This window comes from Pongo abelii, chromosome 6 (genome assembly GCF_028885655.2).
Source record: "Pongo abelii isolate AG06213 chromosome 6, NHGRI_mPonAbe1-v2.0_pri, whole genome shotgun sequence".
Taxonomy (NCBI): domain Eukaryota; kingdom Metazoa; phylum Chordata; class Mammalia; order Primates; family Hominidae; genus Pongo; species Pongo abelii.
The window spans coordinates 147,861,779-147,889,267 of NC_071991.2; the positions used below are offsets into that span (position 1 = coordinate 147,861,779).

The following is a 27,489-nucleotide window of genomic DNA, read 5'->3' on the forward strand; positions in this document are numbered from 1 at the left end:
TGTCAAAGAAATGTTTGCTCTATTAACTGGCTCTGTTTCCTTGGCCATTATGGGGCCTTCTCAGGAAATTTTATAATGTGAGCAAATCAAACCGATTAATTTTTCAAATGTACTGTAATATTTGGGACTACATTTAACAGCAGAGTTGATAGGTTGCACTTTGTAGACACGAGTTTCAGATTTATTGATTTTGATTTTGCAGTTTTCTTTTGGTATTTTGGGTTGAAAACAACCTTTAACCTTTTCATAATTTTACCAAACTCGTAAACTAGGCCCTTTGCCTGTCATCTCTAATGGAAAATGGACCTGTTTGGGGCAGTTATGCCATGTTTGTCACTCCCTCTTTGTTTGTGCTTCCAATAAATGGAATTTATTTCATTTTAAAAGTGCGGATTGTGTGAGATTCTTCATTTGTTAGACCGCGCGGGTGGGTAGAAAGGACCTAAGGGCTTAGTATTATCGGTGGTGCGCGGCTGCACCACTTTCACAGGTGCCGGAAGGAGAGCGGCGCCCTCTAGTGCAAGTTTGAGATCTGACGTTGAGTGAATGGATGGACCCGCAGCCAGGGCTGTTTCTCCAGTGCCCTCAGGGGCCGCATTGATGTTAGAATGCAAGTCAGGGACCATGTAGGCGTCCCGTTAATATTTGTCGAGTGAATTAATGTCTAGAACCATGAACTTTTCGGACTGCCCTAAAGAAGTGAGTCCGAAAAGCAGAGTCATAAAAATAAATGGTCCTGTTAGAGATGAAAGGAAGGTTGACAGCTGAGGTATAGGAGACAAGAAGGTGGAAGGAATGCAGTTAGAAATGTGTTTCTTGGGCCGGGAGCGGTGGCTCACCCCCGTAATCCCAGAACTTTGGGAGGCCGAGGCGGGCGCATTACCTGAGGTCGGGAGTTCGAGACCAGCCTCACCAAAATGGAGAAACCCCGTCTCTACTAAAAATACAAAAAATGAGCCGGGCGTGGTGGCGGGCGCCTGTAATTCCAGCTACTCAGGAGGCTGAGGCAGGAGAATTGCTTGAACCCAGGAGGCGGAGGTTTTAGTAAACCGAAATTGCGCCACTGCACTCCAGCCTGTGCAACACAGCAAGACACGGTCTCAAACAAAAAGAAAGGAAAGAAATGTGTTTCTTTTCTGGTTTAAAGAGGAAATAAGAAGAAAACGTAGGGTAACTTTCCAGCGAGAATTAGCCCAAAAGCCAGCAGTGGAAGCTTGCTCACTAAGACCTACAATACCGAACAGGCCGTGCATCAATCGGGTGAGACACCAACTCCAGTCGACTGCAGGAGGAGAGAGGCCGGGTGGAGAGGCAGTGGGAAGCCGACGACGCCAGCTGAAAAGCCGTGGCTGCTATTATCTGTAAGTACGTTTCAAATGTAGATGTTTACTGGGGAAATTTGAACGCCAATGGGATGTTTGATATTACAGAATTGTTATTTATTTATTTATTTATTTATTTTTGAGACAGGGACTCACTCTGTCACCCAGGCTGGAGTGCAGTGGCCTGATCTGTGCTCACTACAAGCTCCGCCTCCCGGGTTCAAGCGATTCATCCGCCTCAGCCTCCCGAGTAGCTGGTATTACAAGTGCCCACCAACATGCCCAGCTAATTTTTGTATTTTTAGTAGAGACGGGGTTGCACCATGTTGGCCAGGCTGTTCTTGAACTCCTGAGGTCAGGTGATCTGCCTGCCTTGGCCTCCCAAAGTGCGGGGATTACAGGTGTGAGCCACCGCGCCTGGCCAGGATTATTAATTTTTCTTAGTTATGATTATGTTGTGCTTATGAAATACGAGGACCCTTATCCTTCAAAGATATGTACTGAATGAAACGCTGTCTGGGATTTGCTTCAGAATCATCTGGGGTGTGGGTGAGGGTGGGGGTAGAGGTGAAACAACAGTGACTCTGTGTTGATAATTTCGAAGAGGGGTGATAGGGAAAGTTCATCACACTTTGCTCTACTATCATCACGTGCTAGAATTTTCCCGTGACAAGTTAATATATGTTTGTATATGATCTTTTTGTTCCTTTTGAAAATTTCTCTCCTAATACTCCTAAAAAAGTAAATGTGTTGGGAGAAGGAGAGGAAATGTTTTTGGTTCAATTGAAGTTTTGGTTTTGGGCTATTTCCTTTGGCCCAAGAGATCATGATGGCTGAGAAGGGGGAGGGGCTAAGAGGACTGCTTGCTTAATTTATATATGGGGTGAATTCAAAATAGTCCCTTCAAGATTGAGGAAGACTTTAGCTGGGTGCGGTGGTGCTTGTAGTCCCAGCTACTTGGGAGACTGAGATGAGAGGATCGCTTGAGCCCCGAAGTTTGAGGCTGCGGTGAGCTATGATCACATCCCTGCACTCCAGCTTGGGCAACAGAGTGAGACCTTGTCTCTTTTCAAAAAAGAAAGATTGGGAAAGGCAAACTAATGAGATAATTGATCCAAATAATTTTTTTGTGGTTGAATTGATGGGAGGATGAATCCACTTTTCTTTTATTCTTCTTTTTTCTTTTCTTCTTCACTGCCCCAGTCAGGGGAGAACCTACTTTTCTATATTCACTAGAAAATATGAAGTTTTCCAAATAATACTGAATAAATAGAATTGCATCAAACACCTTTTTGCTGTCCATTGGATAGTTGAGTATGAAGCAACTTTTGTTAAAAAATACTTTATTTTTAGAGCAGTTTTAGGTTCAGAGCAAAATTGAGCAGAAAGTACAGCAATTTCTCATATACTCTCTATCCCCACAAGCACAGCCTCCCCCACTGTCAGAGTGGTACACTTCACACAATCGATGAGTCTGCATTGACACGTCATTATCACCCTAAGTTCATAGTTTCCATTAGGGCTCACTCTTGATGTTGTATGTTCTATGGGTTAGGACAAACGTATAATGACACGTATCCACTGTACAGTCTTTCCACTGCCCTAAAACTCCTCCATGCTCCACCTATTTATCCCTCCCTCTACCGAAACCCCTGGGAACCACTGATGTTTTTACTGTCTCCAAGGTTTTGCCTTTTCCAGAATGTTCCAGAGTTGGAGTCATATGGTATGTAGCCTGTTTGGATTGGCTCCTTTCACTTCATAATATGCATTTAAAATTCCCCCATGTCTTTTCACAGCTTGACATGTGCCAGTGTTTGATTCTCCAGAATGACAGTTCTAAATGGGAATGCTTTGATGGTCTTTGCTGTTGTTTTGAACTAAATGCTTTTAAAAGGAAAAATGATATAAATAATTTTTGAGAATTCCAGCTGTTTAAAATGACTGTTATCTTCAACTGATCTCTCAGCCACTTGGATACTAAATTGGGGGTGCAGGTGGGGAATGCCCAGCTCATGCCAGCATTTCAGATGCTGATGCCCATCTGTAACAGAATCCTCTGAATTAAGGCTAAGTGACTGCTCTGCTGAATTTTTGGAAGTAATTTCTGTGTTTGCCTGAATTTGGAAAAATTCTGAGGGACACTAGAAATGACTAGAGGTTGTATGAAGACATGCAACATTAACATCAACTTCCAGTCGAGACTGGTCGTGGTTTCCAGGCAGATGTGGAATCCTCTGGGTCTTCTTTCTGGAAAAGGGTGGGTGAGGGGCAGATAAGACAACACTGACCATGCGTTGACAATTTTGAAGCTGGATGAGAGGTAACTAGGGGTTCCTTATGCCTTTCTTTCTTTTTTTTTTTTAAGGATTGTGGTAAAATACACATAACATAACATTTACTATCTGCTATGGTTTGAATGCTTGTGTGCCCTCCCAAAATTCATGTTGAAACTTAATCCCCAATGCAACAGTATTAAGAGGTGGGGACTTTAGGAGGTGATTAAGTCCTGAGGGCAAAGCCCTCATGAATGGGATTAACAACCTTATAAAAGGGCTGGAGGGAATTAGCTAGGTCTTTTTTTGCCCTTCCATGTGGGGACACAACAAGAAGGCGCCATCTTGGAAGCAGAGGGAAGCCCTCACCAGACACTGAATCTGTTGGCGCCTTGATCTTGGACTTCCCAGACTTCAGAATTGGGAGAAAATTTCTGTTTTTTATAATTTTATAAATTTTTGTTCTTTATAAATTACCCAGTCTCAGGTATTTTGTTATAGCAGCGCAAACAGACTTAGACATTATCGTAACCATGTTTAAGGGGATGGTTCAGTAGTGTTAAATATACTCATATTGTGGTGCAACCAATCTCCAGGACATTTTCATTTTGCAAAACTGAAATTCCACACCCATTATACAACAACTCCCCATTTTCCCCTCCCCACAGGTCTTTGCAACCACCATTCTACTTTCTGTTTCTATGAATTTGACTACTCTAGATACCTCATATAAATAAAATCAGGTGGTATTTTTAATTTTGTGACTGGCTTGTTTCACTTAGCATGATGTCCTCAAGGTTTATCCATGTTGTAGCATGTTGAGAATGGATTTCCTTCCCTTTAAGGCCTGCACAATATTCCATTGCATGTATACACCATATTCTGTTTATCCATTCATCTGTCAATGGACATTTGGGTTGCCTCTACGTTTTGGCTATTGTGAATAATGACGTTGCGGATATGAGTGTACAAATGTCTCTCGATATCCTTCTTTCAGTTATTTTAGATGTATACCTATCATTACACTCCTCAATCTCCAGCTGGAATACAATTAGTTTTGTGATTTGTTTCCTGCCACTGTGGTAGGCTACATGGTCAGTGCTGTGGATAGGTCAAACCAGAGGGTTAAAATTCCTTGAATTTGACAAAGTCATACACGTTAAAAACTTGTGTGTGTGTGTGTGTGTGTGTGTGTGTGTGTGTTTGAGATGGGGTTTGTCCTTGTTGTCCAGGCTGGAGTGCAGTGATGCAATCTCGGCTCACTGCAACCTCTAACACCCGGGCTCAAGTGATCCTCCCACCTCAGCCCCCTTAGTAGCTGAGATGACAGGAGTGTGCCACCACGACCAGCTAATTCCTTCCTTCCTTCCTTCCATCCTTCCTTCCTTCCTTCCTCCCTCCCTTCCTTCCTCCCTCCCTCTCTCTCTCTCTCTCTTTCTTTCTTTTTTATTGTAGAGATGGGGTTTCAACATGTTGCCAGGCTGGTCTGGCACTCCTGGACTCAAGTGATCTGCCTGCCTTGATCTCCCCTCGAAACATTTGGTTTTTGTATTGAGTAATGGCTCTTCAGTTGTTAGTTGTATAGCATTTAAGTTTGAGGTATTTGAAAATGGATGAAATAGAAAATCAAGCAGTATTTCTCTCAAATGCAATGAGCCAATATTTTTTTCACATTCTCCAACATACAGATGCAGAGATGAGGCTAAAGAACATGGAGAGCCTTTCCCATCTGGTAGCAATATATATATATATATATGTTTTTGAGATGGAGTCTGGCTCTGTCACCCAGGCTGGAGTGCAGTGGCATGATCTCAACTCACTGCAGCCTTCACCTCCCGGGTTCAAGCGATTCTCCCACCTCAGCCTCCTGAGTAGCTGGGACTACAGGTGCTTGCCATCATGCCCAGCTTTTTTTTTTGTTTTGTATTTTTAGTAGAGATGGCATTTCACCATGTTGGCCGGGCTGGTCTTGAACTCCTGACCTAGGTGGTCCGCCCACCTCGACCTCCCCAAGTGCCGGGATTACAGACATGAGCCACCTCGCCTGGCCTCGTAGCAATATGAATTGAAGGTAAGTGATTAATTTTGGCCACATCCATTCAATGGGAAGGCAGGGAACCTCTTTTTGGGAAAAATAAACTGCTTAATGTTTTCCAGAAAAATAGTTTATAGTATTTTGCCAAGAACACAATTATTGCCAGTCATACCCGGAGGCACAGAGGTTGTGATAGGCACCAATGTCATCTATTTTGTATAACCTTGAATACCTTATGTGTAAAATGACTTTGTGTGTTTAAATGTGTAGGGCTTTTTGATATGGGGTTATTCTTCATGTATTCTGCATATTATGATATGTTTGGTGAATCCCAGTCTTATAAAGGAGAAAGGAAAATCAGCACTGCTGGTAGCACTTGAAATTCAATAGGTGTAGAGATTATTATTATTATTATTATTATTAAGAAAGTGACTAAATAGGAGGACTCAATTTGGAAAATTTGCGACGTCAAGCCTTACTGGTTAAAAGGAAATCAATAGATACAAGGTCACTAATTTAGTACTTTCATTTTTGAATTTTTTGAAAAAGAGGCCCCCCAAGTTCTTTAAGCTTCAAGCTCCACAAATCCTGGATCTGCCCCTGGTGACGGCTCGGCCCCTTCACTTGCCGGGAGGGGAAGGTATTTTTATCGATAGAACATTCCCTTTGCCACATTGAATGCCACTTGACTGTCTCCCCAAGGACAGACTCTTCTCCTCAATTTCAAGGGCTCCGTGTGTGTGTGTGTGTGTGTGTGTGTGTATGTGGGGGAATTATGCAGTCATTGTTCCCTGTGTCTCGTTCTAAAGCAGCAGGGGCTTGAGCACAGGCACAGGTGTCTCTGAAATAGTTGTGTGCTGGGGCCTCCTCCTGCCCCATCAGGGAGAACGTGGTGGTGGTGGGGGGAGGAGCCATTATGGTGGTAATGTGTGTGTGTGTGTGTGTGTGTGTGTGTGTGTATGGCTCACACCGACCCCTGACTTTGCAGTGTCTGCCTAAAGTACTTGGCATCTTCGGTGACTCCTCATGTTGCTGATTTGTTCCCTGGGGGCTGCACCCTCTGCCTTTCCCAACCACCGTGTCTCTCTGCCCTTCCTGCCAGGTGTGTGGGCCCACTCTGCCCTTCACTGGGCAAATCCTCTTAGTGGGAGGCCACACCTGAGGCAGGAAGGGCTCTCAGCCCTGCAGCATGGGCTGCGTCAGTGCCCAGCAGGGCTCCCAGCTCTCACCACCTGGCTGCCTGTCAGGTGCCCTGACGCTGCAGCTGCACGCTCTTGATGCTTACGGGGCCGATTTTCCATCCTCCATCCACCACAACTTATGTATCCCGCTGTCCCATGTCCCTGTAGGGCTAATGAGAACTTCTCCAGGCCAAGCAGTGGCAAGTGGTGCCAACAGCTCCGTGCGTATTGGGGCTCCCAGGTCACATGAGGGTGCTGAGGGCCTTGAGCGCCTTTCACCGGAGGCCTGACTAGTGCGGCAGGTCAGGAAACAAGAAGAGACTTTAGAAGAGGGAGGCCTTGCCTTGTGTTCCTCAGAACCGGGACACTTGGTCCTCACCGGGGTGAGGCTGGGCAGAGTGCACCCTCCAGCCACCTGTACCTCCACAGCCCTGCAGGCAGAGAGATGCAAGATAAACTGTGGATGGCGCCCACTTTGGAGTCAGGAGGCCTGAAACTCTCCCCCAGCTGGTTCCTTCACGACCTTGGGGAAGTCACTCCTTTCTGGGGGCTACAGTTTCTTCACTGAAGAATGAGGAGGTTGGACAGGAAGTCACTACTTCCGAAGTTTTTTTTCTTTTTAATGAAAGTAAAATCTTATTTCTTCAAAATCTCACTGGGAAGATCCATGGATCACCCCAGGAGTGTTCCAGCTACAGCATGGGATGGGTCTCCCTCTCCCCAGCAACCTTGTCTGCTGGGCCCGCCCCTTAGGTGTCCGGGAGCTCCCACCAGAACCTTCAGAAAACATTTGGAACCCACTGGACTTGCTTGCAGGTCCCATAGAGTCCCACCCTCCAGGATTCTCTAAGGAATTCACAGGTACCCCCTCCGATCCCCAACCACACTGTCCAGACACATGCAGAGAAATGTAAGCACTGCCCACAGCTGCGTGCACACACAGGGACTTTCAAAGGCACGATTCAGAAGCCACACCAGGTAAAGTGCCCTCCTGCTGTTTATGTTCACTCACGCAGCCCTTGGCCGCCTTCTTCCTGTCTTCTTTATTTGCTGCTGTCACTCCCACCTCCTGTGGAGTAGACCAGATGGCTGCACCTGCCCCAGGAAGTGTCTACAGAGGGAATGGCAAAGTGCATTCCAGCCAAGGTAGAAGTCACTGGCAGGCAAGCTCTCAGGGCCAGGGCACTGGGGCTTTGGAGTCCTGGCCTGGGTCCCTACCCAAACCCTTGTCCCCTCAGATACATCCCTAGACCCCTTCCTGAGCAACCTGGAAAGAACCTGCAGGCTCATTTTCTGCACAGTCCTCAGCTCCACAGGGAGAGGAAAATGCTCCACCTCTTCCAGTTGCTGCCCAGGCTGCCAGCTAGGAGGGGCTGTGGCTTCCACATTCCTTTCCCCAGTGCAGACAGGCTTGACCTTTCAGAAAATCCTTGAAGATGGGAAGGACTCCCAAGGGTGGCGTAGAATAGCCAGGCCCAGCCCCTGGACCTGCATAAAGCAGTTGTTTGGAGGCAGAGAGTCGGATGCCTGGTGAATGGGGGGCTGGTGCTCAATGTAGTCAGAGAAGGCAGTGTTCTTACTCAGCTGCTGTCAGAGCAAAGGCACTTGCCCTCTGCAGCCTGCCCCAGAAGCCAAAGGAAAGCAGCTGGAGGCTAAAGTGAAGGTTTGGGGACTTTAATAGCTGATGCAGTTTGGATATTTGTCCCTGCCCAAATCTCGTGTTGAATGAAATGGAATCTGCAGTGTTAGAGGTGCCTGGCGGGAGGTGTTTGGGCCATGGGGGCAGATCTCTCATGAATGGCTTGGACCATCCTCCTGGTGATGAGTGAGCTCTCGCTCTGTGTTCGCATGAGATCTGGCATTGAAAAGTGTGTGGCACCTTCTACCTCACCAACCCCCCACCTCTTCTTCTTTCTCTCTCTGTCTCATGCTGAAGGAGACATGGAACAGTGAGATTCTCCCTTGGAGCCTCCAGAAGGAACCTGCCCTGTGGACACCTTGATTTTAGCCCTGTAGGTTCATTTCAGACTCTGGACTTCAGAACGCTAAGAGAGTAAGTCTGTGTTGTTTAAACCACTTTTTGTGGTAGTTTATTATGCAGCAATGGGGAACAAATACACCTGGCATGTCCTGGGACAAAGCCTGGGGACGGAGGAGGGGACTGAGCTGGACGCCCATACCTCAAAGCACGAAGGGAAGTGACCAGCAGCTAACATTCGAAGAGGCCGACTAGTTCTCAAAAAGGAGAAGAGCTATGGCCTGAAAGCCAAGGAGCAAGGGAGATGCTAACTCTAACCACACTATTGTTTTGGAGACAGGGTCTCCCTTGGTCACCCAGGCTGTAGTGCAGTGGTGCAATCACGGCTCACTGCAGCCTCGACCTCTTGGGCTCAAGCGATCCTCCTGCTTTAGCCTCCAGAGCAGCTGGGACCACAGGTGTGCACCACCACGCCCTGCCCCCTAACCCCATTTTCTGTCCCTGGGGTGCATGGGGTGTGAGACAATAAACAGTCCCCACTGGAGAGAGATTATTTAATCCTCATCCTACTCCACAAGACCATTATCGTTATGATCTTCCTTCTACAGATCAGGAACCTGAAGTACTTGGGGGAGGAGGTCACTTGCTCAAGTTCAGGTAGTTGGGAAGGGCAAAGCAGAGGTTTGAACCTTGCCTGCACCTGTGAAGTTTAGAAACCATCATCTCATTCCCCCAAGGGAATAGTCTAGGATCTGAGTTCCAGCTTCTCCATCTGAGGCAGCAGTCCCCAGGCGCTGGCAGCAACGTGCAGCTGCTGGGGTAGGAGGCAGGTGCCTGCAGAGACCGTGCCTTCCCCTTGGTGCGGGTGCAGTGGGCAGCCTGCACTTTGCTGCTCTTGTGTTCGACTCCTTGGGGTTCTGTTCTGGAGACAGAGCTCAGTGGACTCCCAAGACGGTCACTTTCTTCTGTTGAGTCCCTGAGTTTATTTGATGAAACCCAGAACTGAAGTTCCTGGAATGTCATCTTACCACCAGTGTTTTGAATTAACGAACTCAAATGTCATTTCCTCCTACCCAAACATTTCTCTTTGGATATACAAGGATGAAGATGAAGAGAAAAAGCCAGGCCATACGCTGGGCTGTGGTGCGGATTACATTCTGTGTCCGGGGTGCTTGTTTGAATGTCCTACTTGGACGAGCTATTTGTGGGGCATAAGCAGAGAACCCAGACACAGATGACTCGGGAGGGGGCTCAGGACGGTGCAGTTTCCCCAGACACTCCTGGCTGTGCCATTGCTCTGCCCACTGGGAAAAGTTTATATAATTCTCGGATAAGAACCACATCAGCAGAGAAGCCAAAAAGGAGATACGACCCTTGTTTCATTGTCCCTTGGTTCATTGTCCCTTGGTTCCAATTTCCTCAGGGGATTGGGCTACTCTAAACTTTTCTTGAAGTGAACAAGTCTTGAGATACATTTTTTTTTTTTTTTTGAGATGGGGGTCTCACTGTTGCCCAGACTGGAGTGCAGTGGTGCAAACACAGCTCACTGCAACCTCAACCTCCTGGACTCAAGTGATCCTCCCACCTCAGCCTCCTGAGTAGCTGGGACTACAGGCATGCACTACTACACCCAGCTAATTTTTTATTTTTTGTAGAGATGGAGTCTTGCTATTATGCCCAGGCTGGTCTGGAACTCTGGAGTTCAAGCGATTTTCCTGCCTTGGCCTCCCAAAGAGTTGGAATTACAGGCATGAGCCACTGTGCTGGGTTATGAATATATTTTTAAATGACGTACATTCCAAAACAGTTTCACAGGGCTATAAGGAAAAGGAGAAAATTAGGCAACTATTTTGTATACTGCTTATAAAAACATACTGTTGATTTTCTTTCCTAGGTGTAAATAGCTTTTGAGTGGGAAAGCTTGTATTCCCACTTTGAATATTCTATTCAAAGTCGAGGACAGTCAAGTACCTCAGATTCTAGAGAGAACATCAACAGTCCTCTTGGCAGTTATTGAAAAGGGACAGACCAACTCTGTCACCCCACTCTCCCTTCATCGGCCCACACTGAATACCAACACCAGTCTGGAGTGCATACTTGGAAGACTTGGAGGGGAAAAAGGAGTGAGAAGGAGGGGCCGTTGGAACCTTGAGCTGTGGGGAAGAGAGGCTTTGCTTAGGTGCTGGGGAGACTCTGGCTCCCGCTTCAGCCCTGTGTCTGGGCCTGCTCCATGGTGGTGCTGAGGCCCTTCTGTGCCTGTGAAGCTGGACTATGAGAATTTTGTCTTTCTTGTGACTCCCTTTTCCAAAGATCTTGAAGTTCAACAGGACACACAAGTCCTAGAACATTTAAAAAACATAAGTAAATCCCCCTCCTCCTCCCACCTGGAGAACTTAGAATCTTCATGACAACTTCTGGAGGCAATGGTCTTCAGATCTGCTTGGCTGTGGCCAAACTACAGGGTGTCATGGAGAAACATAGTCTGGTGGGAGGGGGCAGATGACCAAAGCAGAAGGCAGGAAAGACAAAGACTTCTTTGTGTTATCTTCCATGGTGAGTGTGCAGTTTCCATATTCTCCAGCTGTGAACTTGAATTCAGTGGGAGAAATCTCCCAATAAGATGTTATGTGGGTGGTGGCTGAGTAGGGATGGGTTGGTTGCTGTGAACTGTCTGAGACTCTCCTGTCTTAACATTGGAGAAATGGAGACTTGAAGAGGCGAAGCAAATTTCTGTAGATGACTTGGGAACGTTGGGTTATGGGGAGTTGGGTTTGAACTTGGACATTCAGTTTTGAATCCACGTGCTCATAGAGGGGTAGAGAAGGCTCTAGGGCATGAGAGTCAATTACTCAGCAGAGAAGGGAAAGGGAGAAGATTTCACACATTCCTGCCCTTCTGAGTTGATTTCAATCCTATCTGAGTAATAGACATCATTATGGTTAATATTTGTCTCTGATTGGTCGTCCTTGTTTTGATTCCCCCTAAATTAAGGATTCAAGGGCAAGTAGTTTATTTGAGAGTGGATCCCGAGAAACCCTGGTGGGGGAGTGGGAAAGTGAGAAAGACAGGAGGCCACTGGAGGGTGACGGGTAAGCTCATTTCCACTATGGGCCACTGAGCTTGATCCTGCTGGGGAACCCTGGCAGGTGTGTCTCAGATGCCAACCATGGAGCAAGAACGCAGGGGTGTTCTTTCCATCTGGCCTTGGTGGCAGCATCTCCCAGGGGCACTGTGTCCCTGGTGCTCTGGTCTGTGGAGAGTCATAGGTGCTCTTGTTAAGCATCTGTGTGCACATAGAGGAGAGTGCTTGGGAGGGATAGGAGGCGGCATCAAGGGCATCTGCAAACCTCAGACAGCTGGAGGATGGCCAGGTGGCTGCCTCTCTGTAGCTCGTGTCCTGAAATGTCTTTCTGTGCCCACTTATTTGTGCTCGACCTTGGGCCGCAAGTTGCTGGATAGTTACAGGGGGTGGCTCCAGCCACCCTGTTGGGTGTCTCACCCCTGTCCAACCCCTGATCTTTATTGTGGACCAGGCTATAGACAGATCTTCATCAGCTGCCCCTGTGAGTCTTCTGTGCAGACACCTTCCTGTGGAAGAGTTGGTCTCTGGTCACTGTTTCAAGTCTCTGCTGTGGCCACAGCTTTCTTATCTCTCACTTTGGGGATCTCAGGAAACGAGAAACCAGGAGGTGTCTGCTGTACAAAATCCTATTTGCTCAAGGCACCTGCATATCTCAGCTCATGTTTCTTAATCATTTTGCTGATTCTAAAAAGTCCATGACAAAACTTCGATAGGAACACAGTTCTAGCATTTGGGATTGGAGGAAGAAGTGTATTCAGCATTCTACCTTCTTTCTGATTCTGTGAGCTTAGACCTGCTTCCACTTTCAATCTCTCTCATTGCAGGCCGAAGAGGACTGGCCTTTCAGTGGCCCCCGTGGAGTGGTAGGAAGCTGAGCTGGACTCTCCGCCACATCGTTCGGTTCCCACAACAGCCTGGTAGGTCGGGGTAGTCACTTCCATTTGGGAGATGAGGAAGTCGAAGGAGAGAGCTAGAGTGAGCCAGAACTTAGGGCTGATCACAAATTGGATGAGTAATTGAGATAACTAGGATGGCCCCTAGCTAAGGCTGCAGGCAATGCCCCAAGGAGACAGTCACCTTTTTGTTACAATTTTCCAGGGTGTGATAGGTCTTAGGAGGATGGTGTGTCTGTCCCTAGGATTGTAGGTTGTTCTGGAGAAAAACAAAATTTTAAGGACTTTTTCTTTGTGCATATGCCTCAGGTAGGCATCATGTGGGCCTAGGCAATAGGACCTAGGAAGGAGACTTCCCTGTTCCCAGGCCTGCTGCTCCTACTCAGGAGGCTGAAGGGTCTCCACCCCAACCAACCACAGAGTCAGACGCATTCCTCCTAACACACCTTCTTCCCGACCCCCCAGCTTCCCTCTTTGTCACTAAAGTCATAGACTTTTTTTTTGTTTGAGGAATTATCAACCTAAATAACAAACGGAAGTGATTCTCCAAAGATGATGAATTTATCTGGAAATGAGCAGCGTGATTGTGATGCGGAGTGCCCATGCCATGGCAGCCATGGGTGCATCCAGGAGGCTGAGGCAAGGGGAAGCTTTTAAGGGCACAAGAAAGACTGGGTCTGGTGACTCACGCCTATAATCCCAGCACTTTGGGAGGCTGAGCCGGGTGGATCACTTGAGGTCAGGAGTTAAAGACCAGCCTGATAAACATGGGTGAAACCCCGTTTCTACTGAAAATACAAAATTAGCTGGGCATGATGGCACATGCCTGTAATCCCAGCTACTTGAGTGGCTGAGGCAGGAGAATCACTTGAACTTGGGAGGCAGAGGTTGCAGTGAGTCAAGATCGCACCATTGCACTCTAGCCTGGGCAACAAGAGAGAAACTCGGTCTCAAAAAAATAAAGGCAAAAGGAGGAGTGCACAGGAGTTGTTCAGTTGTTTTTGAACAAAGAGAACATTGGTTACTGGGGCACAGGAGTTGAGGTCAGTTTCTTAGTGGAGATGGCATGTGAGGTGAGAGTGCTCCAACACGTGGCTGGCCGTCCAGTGACTCCTGTGGCAGGCTGCAGTTTGGAAAGCTCTTGGAAAGAGTCCTTATTACAGGCATATGTGTGTCACAGCCTTCAGAGAGTCTTTGTAATAGTTCTTTTTTTTTCTTTTCTTTTTAGAAATGGGGTCTTCCCTTGTCACCCAGGCTGGAGTGCAGCGACATGATCATAGTTTACTGCAGCCTGGGCTCAACTCCTGGGCTCCAGTGATCCTCCCACCTCAGCCTCGCAAGTAGCTGGGACCATAGGTGCGAGCCACTGTGTTTGGCTGTAATTGTTCTTATTGTAGGTGCATGTGCATGAGGACCCTCCCTTCTTAGGCTCCTGACTCTACTTTGCTTGGGTTTGACACAAGTGACTCCATCTTGAAATGGACGACTGGCACAGAATAGAGCATTTCAAGGGTAGATTAGATGGCAACTTAAAAAAAAGGTAAAGAAAAATTAAAGAAAAAATTAAAGGTAAGGAAAAATTTACACTTTCTAGGAACTTCAGGAAGGAAGGGAAACATGAGACCAAGAAAGAGAAGTGGTCACCAGAAACTAAATTGCACGAGGCTTGTGAGGTTTCTCATGTTCCTCCTGGAACTTCCTCCCAGTCTGTATTCTGCCATCTGCTCTGGGGTCATGAGGGAAAGGGCCCCTCTCCTTTCGTGGCCTAGAAAGCGTGGCTCTGAGCCATTCTTTGGGCTGAGGTGGGTATCTGGGGTGCTGATGGGGACAGCCAGGCCCTGCCTTCCTGGGTACCTCTTGCTGCTTGTCAGCAGGCCCTGCCCTCCGTACTGTGAGGGATTGAAGGATTGACTCCAATTCTTTCCTGTCCTCCATTTATACCCATGCCATTGTTCATCTTGGGTGGACTGTATTTCCCTGCCCATTGAGTTTGGGTTTGGTCTTGTGACTTGCTTTGGCCACTAGAATGGGGCAAAGTGAGAGGGCTCCCGGTCTCAGCCCACCCCTTGTAAGACCCTGTAGGCATCTACTGGCCTCCTGGGTTTCTGTCCTTGCCTGGGGGCTTTCCCTGGTTGACTTTGGTTCCTTCTACTTGGTACCTGAAATGAAGACATGTGGGACAAAGCCACTCCAGCTGACCTAGAGATCAACAAGATGAAGCCAGTGGACCCACAGATAACTGAGAAATGTGTTTATTGCTGTATCTGTGCCATGTCGATTTTTGTGGTTGTTTGCTGTATGTCACTATTTTGGCAATAGCTATGTATTCCCTTTTCCTTCTTCTCTGTACTCTGGTCTGAATTAATGCCTCTTTGTTTCATCTCATTTCCCATTGCTTTTCACTTTATTACAAAAGCATTGCAATTTATACATTGAAGCAGAAAAGAAGGGTGGAATCCCCATAATTCCATATCCTTCTGTGAATACACTGGTGTCCAAACTGTCAGAATATATTCATTTATTCTCTCTTCATATGTACATTTAAAAGATGAATCAATTCTTTTTTTTTAATAAAAAAGCAAATTGTTTCATTTAACAATACATGGTAAATACACTTGGTGTTAGTGCTGTCCTCAGGGTTCCGTGGAACGTTTTACAGTCTTCCTTTTGGCACCCTCCTAAAGATGTTGAAGGAAGCGGGTGATGGGGTCACCTGACTCCTTCACCAGGAGCATCCTCACATCCATCTCTTTCACACATTGGGGTTTCACGTGCGCGTTTATTTGCAAAACAGGGCTCTGCTACAAAAATCACCGGTTGAAAATCACCAATCTAAAAACTCCTTTTTATGTGTTTTAATGATATACCATGCAACATTATTATAACCAATCCCTTATTTGAAAATTTAGGTTGTTTTGGGTTTTATAATTAAAATCACATGCTTATGGCATATATTTGTGTATACTCTTAATTATTTCCTTACAATAAATTATTAGAAGTGGACACATAATTTCTACAAGTGTAGGTATAAAATCCTGGCAGTAGAATTTCTAAAAGTGGAAAGCATATGTACATGTAAAGGCTGCTAAATTGCCAAAATACCCTCCCAAGACCTTATCAGTTACTCTTCCACTGGCAGTGATGCCAGGTAGAAACTCTGGCTGTTTGGCAAATGAACGTTTGTATCTTGTGGTTTTAAATTACTGTTCTTTACTAATTAAATGAGGCTATTTCTTCATATAGTTATTACCATTTGCATGTCTTGTCTTGTGAATTTTTTGTTTATGTGCTTTGAGCATTTTTTTTGACTAGGATGTCATCTTTTTCTCATTGATTTCTAATACCACTTATATATGCTATGTTAGAAAGAATGCTGGATTATAATTTGATGTATTAAGATGGTCTGGCTGGCATTACAGATTAGTAGAGAGTAGAGGATGAAATATTCAATGAGCAGTGCTAGGACAATTAATTATTTATATGAAAAAATAAAATTTTATATATATAATTTTTTAAAGTATAAGTTTTATAATTATAAATTATAAAAATAAGAACACTCTGTCACTCAGGTTGGAGTGCAGTGGTGCGGTCTTGGCTCATTGCAACCCCCACCTCCCAGGTTCAAGTGATTCTCCCAGCTCAGCCTCTCAAGTAGCTGGTAGGTGTGCCCCACCATGCCCCACTAATTTTTTGTATAGAGATGGGGTTTCACCCTGTTAGCCAGGCTGATCCCGAACTGCTGACCTCAAGTGACTCACCCACTTCAGCCTCCCAAAGTGCTTGGATTACAGGCGTGAGCCACCGGGCCCAGCCATAAAATTACATTTTTATCTCACTCTATTCACAAAAAAATTCCACTGTGAAAAAAAATAAAGCTTCCAGAAGAAATATGATGAAGATTTTCAGTTTTTAAGGTACACACAAAAAGCACAAATCATAAGAGAAAATATTGATAATTTGTGCCAGATCAAAGTTCTGTATAACAGAAGACGTTATAAACTACATCAAAATACAAGCCACAGACTTTGAAAAGACACTTGCAAAGCATAAAATAGTGAATTATTAGTACAGATGCTCCTTGATTTATGAAGAGATTATGTCCTGATAAACTCATTGTAAGTTGAAAATATCAATGGAAAAGGCATTTAATATATCTAACATCATAGCTTAGCCTAGCCTACTTTAAACATGCTCAGAACAACCACCTGAGCCTATAGTTGGGCAGTCTAACACAAAGCCTATTTTATAATAAAGTATTGAAAAATCTCATGGAATTTATGAAATACTGTGGAGCGTTATGAGAAAGTATTGTACCGCGTATTGCTAGCCTGGAAAAAGATCAAAATTCAAAATGCAAAGTACAGTTTCTACTAAATGCATATCACTTTCTACTATTGTAAAGTTGAAAAATTGTAAGTCAAACAATCCTAAGTGTAAGTCAGGGACTATCTGCACATAGAACATAGAAAAATGGATGCAGTGGCTCACACCTATAATCCCAGCACTCTGGGAGGCAGAGGTGGGAGGATTGCTTGAGCTCAGGAGTTTGAGATCAGCCTGGGCAACATGGCGAAAGCCCATCTTACAAAAAAATACAAAAATTAGCTGAGCATGGTGGTGCAAGCCTGTGGTCACAGCTACCTGGGAGATTGAGTTGAGAGGATCACCCGACCCCAAGAGGCTGAGACTGCAATGATCCGAGATTGCACTACTGCACACTAGCTTGGGCAACAGAATGAGATCTTGTCTCAAAAATAACAAAGAAGAACATATAAAAATGTGGAACATAAAATATAGGATATAAGAAACATACAGCATATCAAATGCCTATAACTTAATAAGGAATGTGCAGACAACCCAATAAAAAATTGGGCAAAGGATATGAACAGGCAAGACACAGAAGACATTTAAACATTTAAAGGATGCTCAGCCTCACAGCTAATCAAACAATCTGATACCATCTCACACCCACCAGTCTGGCAATAAAGTCTGATAATACCAGCTACTGGTGAAGATGTAGAGAAATGATAACTATCAACCACTGTCAAACAGAAATGTAAGTTTTTATAAACAGGAGAGCAATGTGATGATACCCAGTGAATTTAAAAATGTGCATTCCCTAGGACAAAGAAATTTAACTTTGCGGTATAGACTCCAGGGGAACTCTCACCTGTATTTGTGTTAATTGTAACCTTATTTGTAGTAGCAAAAATTGGAAGCAGCCTGTAGGTTCATCACTGGAAGGGTATATAAAGGGCTACAGCTGTATCTGAAATATTTTCACTTAAAAAATCTGGAGCAAAAATGACAAACTGCTTAGACTTAATGAGCTGGGTGTTGAGTACATGCGTTATTTTCCATGCTTGTTCACACACTGTGCAATATCTTGTTTTAAAAAGATGATATTGTATTAGGAACCCAGGAATACCCCGATCCAGCTCTAGACCACAGTCAATCCTCCTTATTTTGGCTAGGCTGACCCTGGGACTGGAATCTGTGGCACCTTCAAAAAGAGTGATGTGGAGGGTAGAAAGAAGGGTCACCTGTGGCAGGAATCGCAGAGCAGTAAGGAAAATGGCCATAGGGAAGTCTCATTTGTTTTATGACAGTTTTGAGATATAATTCACATGCCACAAAATTCAACCATTTAAAGTGTACAAGTCAATGGTTTTTAGTATATTCACAGATATGTGCAACCCAGCACTACAGTCTGCCTCATAACATTTCTGTCGCCTTATATAGAAACTCTGTACTTTAAGGATCACTCTTCATCCTCCCATCTCCTCCCAGCTCTAAGCAACCACTCATCTACTTTCTGTCTCTATAGGTTTGACTAATCTGAACATTGGAAGTAAATGGAATCATATAATAAGTGGCCCAATGTTTTCAAGTTTCATCCATGTTGGATCATGTATCAGTACTTCATCCCTTTTTAGGGCCAAATACTATCCTCTTGTATGGAAATACTGCATTTTGTTTATCCATTTATCAGTTGATGTTGTTTTCACTTTTTGCCTACTATAAATAATGCTGCTACAAACATGCATGTACTAGTTTTTGAGTAGACATGTTTTCCTTTCTTTTGGGTAAATACGTACGAATGTCATTGCTGGATCATTTGATTATGTTTCACCATGTGAGGAACTGCTAGACTTTTTTCCAAAGTGACTGCACAATTTTACATTCCCACCAGCGATGTATGAAGATTCCAATTTCTCCACATTCTCACCTCTTCCACATTCTCCCGATCCTCACTCTCTTGTTATCTGACTTTCTGATTACAGCCATGCTTGTGGGTATGAAGTCGTGTTCTCTTTTGGTTTTGATTTGCTTTTCCTTTATGACTAATGATGTTACACATCTTTTCATGTGCTTATTGGCTATTTGCGTGACTTCTTTGGAGAAATGACTATCCATATCATTTTCCCATTTTAAAAAATTGGGTAATTTGTCTTTTTATTATTGAGTCATAACATTTCTTTATATAGTCTAGACACAAGTCCCTTATGAGATACGTGATTTTCAAATGTTTCTCCCATTCCATGGGTTGTATTTTCACTTTTTAAGTAGTGTCTTTTGAAGTACAAAAGTTTTGATTTTGATAAAGCCCAATTTATCTATTTTTTCTTTTGTTGCTCATGTTTTTGATGTCATATCTAAGAACCTATTGTCAAATCCAATCATGAAGATTTGCTCCTATGTTTTCTAAAAATTGTATAGTTTTAGCTCTTATGTTTAGGTCTTTGATCCATCTTGAGTTAATTTTTGTATATGGTGTGAAGCGAGAGTTCAATGTCATTATTTTATATGTGGTTATCCCATTATCTCAGTATGATTTGTTGAAAAGACTATGTTTTCCCCCATTGAATGGTTTTGGCACTCTTGTTGAAAATTAATTGACCATATGTGAGGGTTTATTTCTGGACTCTCAGCTCTATGTTATTGATTTATATGTTTATCCTTATCTCAGTATCACACTATCTAGATTACTGCTGCTTTGTAGTAAGTTTGGCAATCAGGAAGTATGAATCCTCCAGTTTGTTCTTTTGTAAGAGTATTTTGGCTAGTCTAGGTCCCTTGAATTTTTATACGAATTTTAGAATTAGCTTGTCAACTTCTACAAAGAAGCCACCTGGGATTCTAATAGGGCTTTCTTGAATGTATAGATCAATTTTGGGAGTATTGCCATATTAACAATCTTAAGTTTTTTGATCCATGAATATGGTATATTTTTCATTTATTTAGACCTTTAATTCTTTCAACTATGTTTTATAGTCTTTAAAGTATAAATTTTAAATTTTATTAAATTTATTTCTCTTGTTTTTGGTGCTATTATAAATGGAATTGTTTCAACTTTATTTTCAGATTGTGCATTGTTTTGAGATATAATTGGTTCTGTATATTGACCTTGTATCCTGTAAGCTCCATGAAATTATTTATTAATTCTAATAGTTTTATTTAGTAGATTCCTTAGGATTTTCTGTGCAGAAAATTTCTATGTAATCTGTGAATAGAGTTAGTTTTATTTCTTCCTTTCAAATATGGATGCCTTTTTTTTGTGCTTAATTGCTCTGGCTAGAATGTCTACTTAATGCTGAATAGATGTGGCAAGAACAGCCATCCTTGGCTTGTGTGTAATCTTGAGGGAAAGCATCCAATCTTTGACTATTAAGTATAATTTTATCTGTGTGTTTTTTGGTAGATTCCTTGTATCAAATTGAGGAAGTCTCCTTCCATTCCTAGTTTATGAAATGTTTCATTACAAAAAAGCATTAGATTTTGTCAAATATTTGTTCTGTATCTGTTGAGATGATTGTGTGTGTGTGTGTGTGTTCTTAAAAGTCTTTTGATGTGGTGTATTACATTAATTGATTTTCAGATGTTAAACCAACCTTGCATTCCTGGGATAATTCCCACTTTTTCATGGTGTATAATTCTTTTTCTGTATTTATGGATTTGGTATGCTAGCATTTTGTTGAGGACTTTTGCATCCACACATCTATATTCATAAGAGATATTTGTTGTTCCCTTCCCTTCCCCTTCTCCTTCTCCTTCCCCTTCCTCTTCCCCTTCCCCTTACCCCTTGCAGGTCTTCAGGAGCGCCTCTCACCAGTCCTTGGTCCTGGCCCATTGGGCTCTTGGGTCTGCCTTTCTTTTCAGCTTCCACAGGGAGCTTGGGGTGTGGGAATCTGCTCTGAGGCCCCTGTGCTGCTTGCCCAGGATCCCTGGGGAGCCACTTCTCTCAGGGGTCTCCCCAGCACCTTTGCTGTGCTGCTGGGAGGTGGGATGCAGCCCCTTCTCTCAGGGCTTCCTGGCCTGCCACTCACTTGCCTTTCTCCTTCCATCAGGTATGTGGGTAGCGGGAAGAGGAAACTCTGGGGCCTGAGGGTACCCCCTACCTTCCTCTTCCTGGCCATGTGTGTTCTCATATCCCCTCCTCCGACCATCTCTCTGAGGCTGATGCTGTTGGAAACAAGGTCAAGGCGTCTCTCAGGCCTTTTCTTCTTCTGATTCTGTCCTTCTCTTCCGGCAAAGAGCAGGAGCCTGCTAGTGCCTACATGGGAGGGCTGGACCACCAGGGCGACAGTGTTGTGTGTGCTGGTGGGAGCCTCAACACAGCACTGGGCCGCACAGGGAGCTATCTATTGTGATGAACCCCAGCAAGGAGGGAGGAATGTGGCCACGAGCGATGCCTGGATTGCTGCTTGATTTTTCTAACACTTTCCTACTTCTCGCCTGCAGATGAAGAAGCAGCAGAAAAAAACGGAAGCCATTTTGGTTAACGGGTCACATCTTAGCAGTTGGCAGTGTAAGAAGGGGAAGGATCCACTGGTCAGAAATGGAGATTGAGGTGAAGCTGAGGGCACGGAGGGCTTCAGGGGAGAGACTGTCCTTTGGAAAAGCGGGCAGTTTGCACTCGTGGTAGATGAGAGGGGAGGCCTCTCAGTCTCTCTGCCCCTTTGCACATGCTGCACCCGTTTCCAGTTTGAAGTCGTGGAGAGCTCCCCCAGGCACGGGCTGTGTGAAAGGGTTTAAAAGTCTGGGGGCATGGCTGGGGGTCCCCGCATGAGGGGTGCTGTGCAGGCTCCCATCTTTCCTGCCGATCATGCTGGGAGCCAATAGCACCGGCTCCTGATGCGGGGACTTGCCCTGTGCCATGACGTGGGGACTCGCCCAGTGCCCTGCGCCCCGGTTCCTGCTGGTTTTGTGCCTTCTGGACTCATTTCCTTTCCAGGGTCCGCTTCCGACAGGATCACTGTTTTGGCTGCGGCCGCAGCTTCATCCGCTTCAGCTCCGAGATTTTCTCAGAGCAGAGAGCACAGGGAAGCTGGGAGGAGTCCTCCTAGATGGGTAAGGACGGTATTTTTGGCAGCAGTTCCGGGGACCCTCCCTGATCAGGCTGCACTTCTGCCCTGGGTTGAGGGGAGCATTTCCAGCGAGGGGGCGAAGAGGTGAGAGCAGCTGGGGAGAGCCAGGGGCTGAGGGCCCTTTGCTTTCTGAAGTGTGGCGTCATCATGGGTGCTGAAGGAGACACAGGGTGGCTGGGTGATCAGTCTCTGCCCTGGAATCTCTGTGTTCAGCCCGTGTCATCTTCTCAGGAGTGATGGAAGCTCCCACTGGAGAACACTTTCTGGTCTTGAGCCCCCCGATCTCTTGATCCCTATGGCAGTGAGCCCCGACTCTTGCTCTGGTCGCCACTGGATCATCTGTGGGTGTTGGCAGGAACCTGAAGGTGTTGGAAGGGGTTGAGGGTAACGCATAGCCTGTGCTAGAATATGTGGGGGAATGTCCACAGGAGACGGGATGGAAGAGAGAGAAGAGGACGCCCCTGCTTCCAGGGGCAAGTGGGCACAACTAGAGAATGGGACAATGTTCCCTTGGAGAATGGCCCAGGCTCCATCTAGACCTGGCCGGTCCCAGTCCCAGGCTTGTCCTAGGTCCTTGGCATCCGTGCTGGTAGCAACCCCAGGGCCACCCTCAGCGTCTCATGACTTCTACCCTTCTCTAGCCCCTGTAGAAATTATGTTCAAGAGAAAACACCAGGGGGCCACAATGATAACAACAATAACACCACCACCTGTGCCCCGTGGATGTGAGGCTGTCATGGAGAAAGCAGAGCTCCTGAAGGGGCCTCAGCTGAGAAAGGGCTAGAATTTCTTGTGTGGGTTGTGGGGACTGACTATGGAATTCAGAGGCAGAGCGGAATCTACTTGGGCTGTTGTGGCAGGAACCTAGACTCCAGAGGGACCCTGGTTAGGGTCTCAGAGGAGAAGGGAGCCCCAGAAAGTGAGCCAAGGAACAGGCCTTTGTCCCCAAGGCTGGAGCCACAGGCTCTGTTTCCCTGGCCAGAGGCAAGGGGGGCCCTTTGGGGTCTCATGGTCTCACGGTTCAGGTGGCCTCTTCTCTCTTAGGCCTCTTCCTCCAGATCCCCACTCACCCCACGGGGCACAGCCCCATGTGTGGAGTCGGCCTTGACTCTGCCCTTCAGTCTCCCTGCCCAGAGCCGGCTGCACCGGCTGTCATTCCCCAGTCCTGCTTCCCGCAGGCCCCTACCCAGATACTGATGCTGTGGCACCCACCACCACATGGGGGACCCTGGGCAATGCGTTAGTGCTTGACAGACATTGGGTCCTCCGGTCCCCCTCCAGTGCAACGAGCTAACAGTTGTATCCCCATCACACAGATGACAAAACTGGGAGGCAGCACGGTTCAGGAGCTTGCGCAAGTTCACACAGGGCATGATTGATGGGGCTGGGATTCAGATCAGGTAGGACACTGCCTTATCTCAGGCTCTGCTGCTCCCCAGACTTCTTGGCCCTGATGCTCCTTTCGAGGTTAGGGAACTCTCTTGAATGTCTCTGTTGGCTGCAGCCAGCCAATTAATTACCCTGCATGAATGGGGACTATAGGTGACAGTTTCCTCTGTCCCAAGTTCTGGCTGAAGTCTCCATTCTATTGGGTTAGGGGCCAGATGCCCGAGGACCTGCAGGAGGCCAGGGCTGCATGCTGAATGAGAACTTTACCTGGGCCACCAAGTCCTTCTGGGCACAGGTGCTGCTCCCTGCAGTCAGGACATGCTGGCCGGGGTCTCTGACCTTCACCTGGAATGCTCCTGGAAGCCCCTGTGTGACAATCTCCGCCACAGTCAGCTGCAGCCTCACAGGCCTTGTGTCGTTTCCCGCTATAGGACCAGGGAACCAGGCTGACCAGAAGACCTACGAGGAGAAATAGAAAGCTCGGGACGTTGAAGTGGAAAGCCAGGGGTCCATTTCTCTGCCTGCAGAATGAGTCCCCAGGGAGCCCAGCGGCCACAGCAAGGTGTCAGGGGCCTCGTCACAGCTGCAGGAGGGCCACATGGGGGCAGCTGTGGGCATGGGGCCACAGCCCAGGAAGCTGTGGCTCTGGGGGAGGGTTTGTTCCCCCGGGATGTCTGAATGCAGCTCCGGGGTGGGGCCAGCCTGGGCCTGGAGCTCCTGCAGGCTGGTCTAGTGCCAGGCCCCAGGGAAGGCAGAGTCAGAGACTGGGGGACTTTGCTTCTGCTCGCTGTGTCCCCAGTGTCAGGAGCTGGCTCAGGACTGGGTGAATGTCCACATCAGAAGAGGGGCTTAAGCCATGAGGATTGAGGCTTCCCTCCAGACCCCAGTGGGTGGGAGGGGGGGAGGGTGAGGGCAATGGCCACACCTGCTCCATCCACTCCCTGGAATAAAGGAGTGGTGTTTTTTTAATTCCTCACTCACTCATTCTTCCATCCCTGGTGTGCCAGGCCCCGTTTTGGTGCTGGAATAGAGTCATAAGCAAGACAGACATAGTCCCCACCTTCAGAAAGGTTTTGTTTGGTGCAATGGTGTGGAAATGCATCTTGAATATTACAGAGGAACAATTTGGAGTGGAGCTCAAGTCATTTCAGAAACTCTCACGTTTTAAAAATTTTATTTTATTTTGTATTTTTGTATATATTTTTTGAGACAAGGTCTTGCTCTGTTACCCAGGCTGGAGTGCAGTGGTGCAATCATAGCTCACTACAGCCTATACCTCTTGGGTTCAAGTGATCCTCCCACCTCAGCCTCCCAGGTAGCTGGGACCACAGGTGCATATCACCAAGCTCAGCTAATTTTAAAACTTTTTTTGTAAAGATGGAGTCTCTCTATGTTTCCCAGGCTGGTCTTGAAATCCTGGCCTCAGGGGATCTTCCCTTCTTGGCCTCCAAAAGTGTTGGGATTACAGGTGTGAGCCAACACATCCAGCTGTCCTCACTTAAAAAAATTCTTTTTTTTTGAGACAGAGTCTCACTCTGTTGCCCAGGCTGGAGTACAGTGGTATGATCTTGGCTCACTGCAACCTCCACCTCCTGGGTTCAAGTGATTCTCCTGCCTCAGCTACCCGAGTACCTGGGACTACAGGAGGGCCCCATTAAGCCCAGCTAATTTTCTATTTTTAGTGGAGACGGGGTTTCACCATGTTGACCAGGCTGGTCTTGAACTACTGACATCAAGTGATCCACCTGCCTTGGCTTCCCAAAGTGCTGGGATTACAGGGGTGAGCCACCGCACCTGACCCTCACTTTTTATAGGTGAAAAAATATGGAGAATTTGGGAAAATCCCAGGAAGAAGAACCAGTAGTGAGGTGCTGGGAAAACCCTGGGATCATATGAAGTTGCCGTGGAATTTTACAGGAATTGCCCCTCCCTCTCTGTTTGGGTGATCCTTCTCTTTTGGTGGATTTTTTCATTTCGAAATCAGGTCTCTTGCCAGCTTTTAACTACCATTGACTCATAGTTTTTACCTTCACAAAGCTGTTTGCTACCACTATCAATCACCCAGAGTTTAAGAACTTTCTATTTCCACTCCTGATTATTGTCTGTGGGCCTCTTGTGCCTGCCTATATCTCTCTAGAATCTTCCAGAAGCAACTTGACTCTTTTAGGCCTTTGCTGCCAGCTGAGAAGGTGAAGAAAAGTCACCGTTGCAATAAAAAGAGGGCACTTTGTCTTACTTGGCAATAAACCACCACAGGCAGCAGCAGCAATAGCAGCATCCCCACCCCCACCAAACCCAAAACAAACAAGAAAAGAAAAAGGAAACCTGTAAGCAAAGCCCAGGCGAGCTGTGTTGAATGTAGGTACAGAGTGGGGTTGAGGGCTGCAGCTGGGCACAGGGTGCATGTGCTCCAGCAAGAGTGCAGGCTGGAAGAAAGTCATTCTTTATCATCTCATTGGCCCTCGGATGGAGTCGAGAAGATTTAGAAATATTTTTATCCTCTTTATTTTTAGTTGTTTTCAGTGAGAGGATTGGCATGAAGAATCCTTGGGACACAGGAATCAATCAAGACCTTTGGAAGCCCCTGCCTACTCTGTCTCTAGAAGCCTCAAGCCCAGCATCCCCACGCCGATGTGCTCATCTCTAGCAAAACACCAGCCTCTCAGCCCTCTCTCCATAAAGGCCACTAGAAAGTACTGTGATGCCAGGCTGCTCCACATCCAGGCAGCCTGGGTGACCACTGCCCTTTATGATAATCAGAAAAAGGTGTCTCCCGAGTAGTTGGAATTACAGGTGCACGCCACCATGCCCGGCTAATTTTTGTATTTTTAGTAGAGATGGAGTTTCACTATGTTGGCCAGGCTGCTCTTGAACTCCTGACCTCAAATGATCCACCTGACTCGGCCTCCCAAAGAGCTGGGATTACAGGAGAAGCTAAAAGTTTTAAAATAAGTATATTATTTTTGAATTACTATAACAGACATGGACTCCATTTGAACAAGATACTTAATTCCATCAAAAAATTGTCAAAATACACAAATTTAGTCACAAGACACTTTACTACCATCTACCAAAGCTGTAGTAAACACACATATTTTCCATCTTTGGAATGAAATAACGTATAATGTTTTCCAAAATAACAAAGATGTGTCTGCAGTGAATAGCACTCCCTTTGATGTGGCAACTGGGCCAATCGTGTTAACAACTGTGAATTCATCTGTTTAAGAAATTCTTTTATTGTTTCTTTTCTTTTCCGAGACAGTCTCACTCGTGTTGCCCCGGCTGGAGTGCAGTGGCGCGATCTTGGCTCACTGCAGCCTCCGCCTCCCGGGTTCAAGCAATTCTCATGCCTCAGCCTCCCGAGTAACTGGGATTACAGGCACGTGCCACCACACCCAGCTAATTTTTTTGTTTTTAGTAGAGACGGGGTTTGACCATGTTGGTCAGGGTGGTCTCGAATTCCTGACCTCAGTTGATCCGCCGGCCTCGGCCTCCCAAGGAAGTGCTGGGATTACAGGCATGAGCCACCAGGCCTGGCCTTATTGTTTCTATTTGTAATAAATCTGTTCCCCTTGCTGCTGTCTCTGAGTTAGTTCTCCTCATTTCTACCTTGGGTGCTGCAGCAGCCTCCGACTGGTCCTTCCGTCTCCAGCCTGACTGCGTTTTCCAGCACCTGCGGGGCTGTCTTAGGGCCCCGATGCCGGTGGCGTTTGCCATTCTCCATCTGCCTGAGGCGTCCTCCCTCCGTCCGTCATCTGACAGGCAAATGTTACAGCCCTTCAAGACTTAGGCATTACCTTTCCCGCGCGGCCTTCCCTTCACTGTGCCTTGCAATCTCCACGGCAGGACATAGAAACTCCTTCTCTACCACTCCGTCAGTACCTGCCACAGGAAATGGCAGGTTTACGGATTTGTTTATAAGTTTATTTCCCTAATTGGTTGTTTTTCCATCTTGCGGGGTTTAC

The 27,489-nt window shown here is 46.1% G+C and overlaps 1 long non-coding RNA gene across 1 annotated transcript; it reads left to right on the forward strand.

The window, feature by feature from the left end:
- The first annotated feature begins 12,615 nt into the window (after positions 1–12,615).
- Positions 12,616–27,100, forward strand: LOC103891238 (uncharacterized). Its single transcript, XR_655496.3, has 4 exons — positions 12,616–12,791; positions 21,510–22,118; positions 25,662–25,851; positions 26,038–27,100. It is a non-coding gene; the product is annotated as an uncharacterized LOC103891238 (long non-coding RNA).
- The last annotated feature ends 389 nt before the right edge of the window (positions 27,101–27,489 follow it).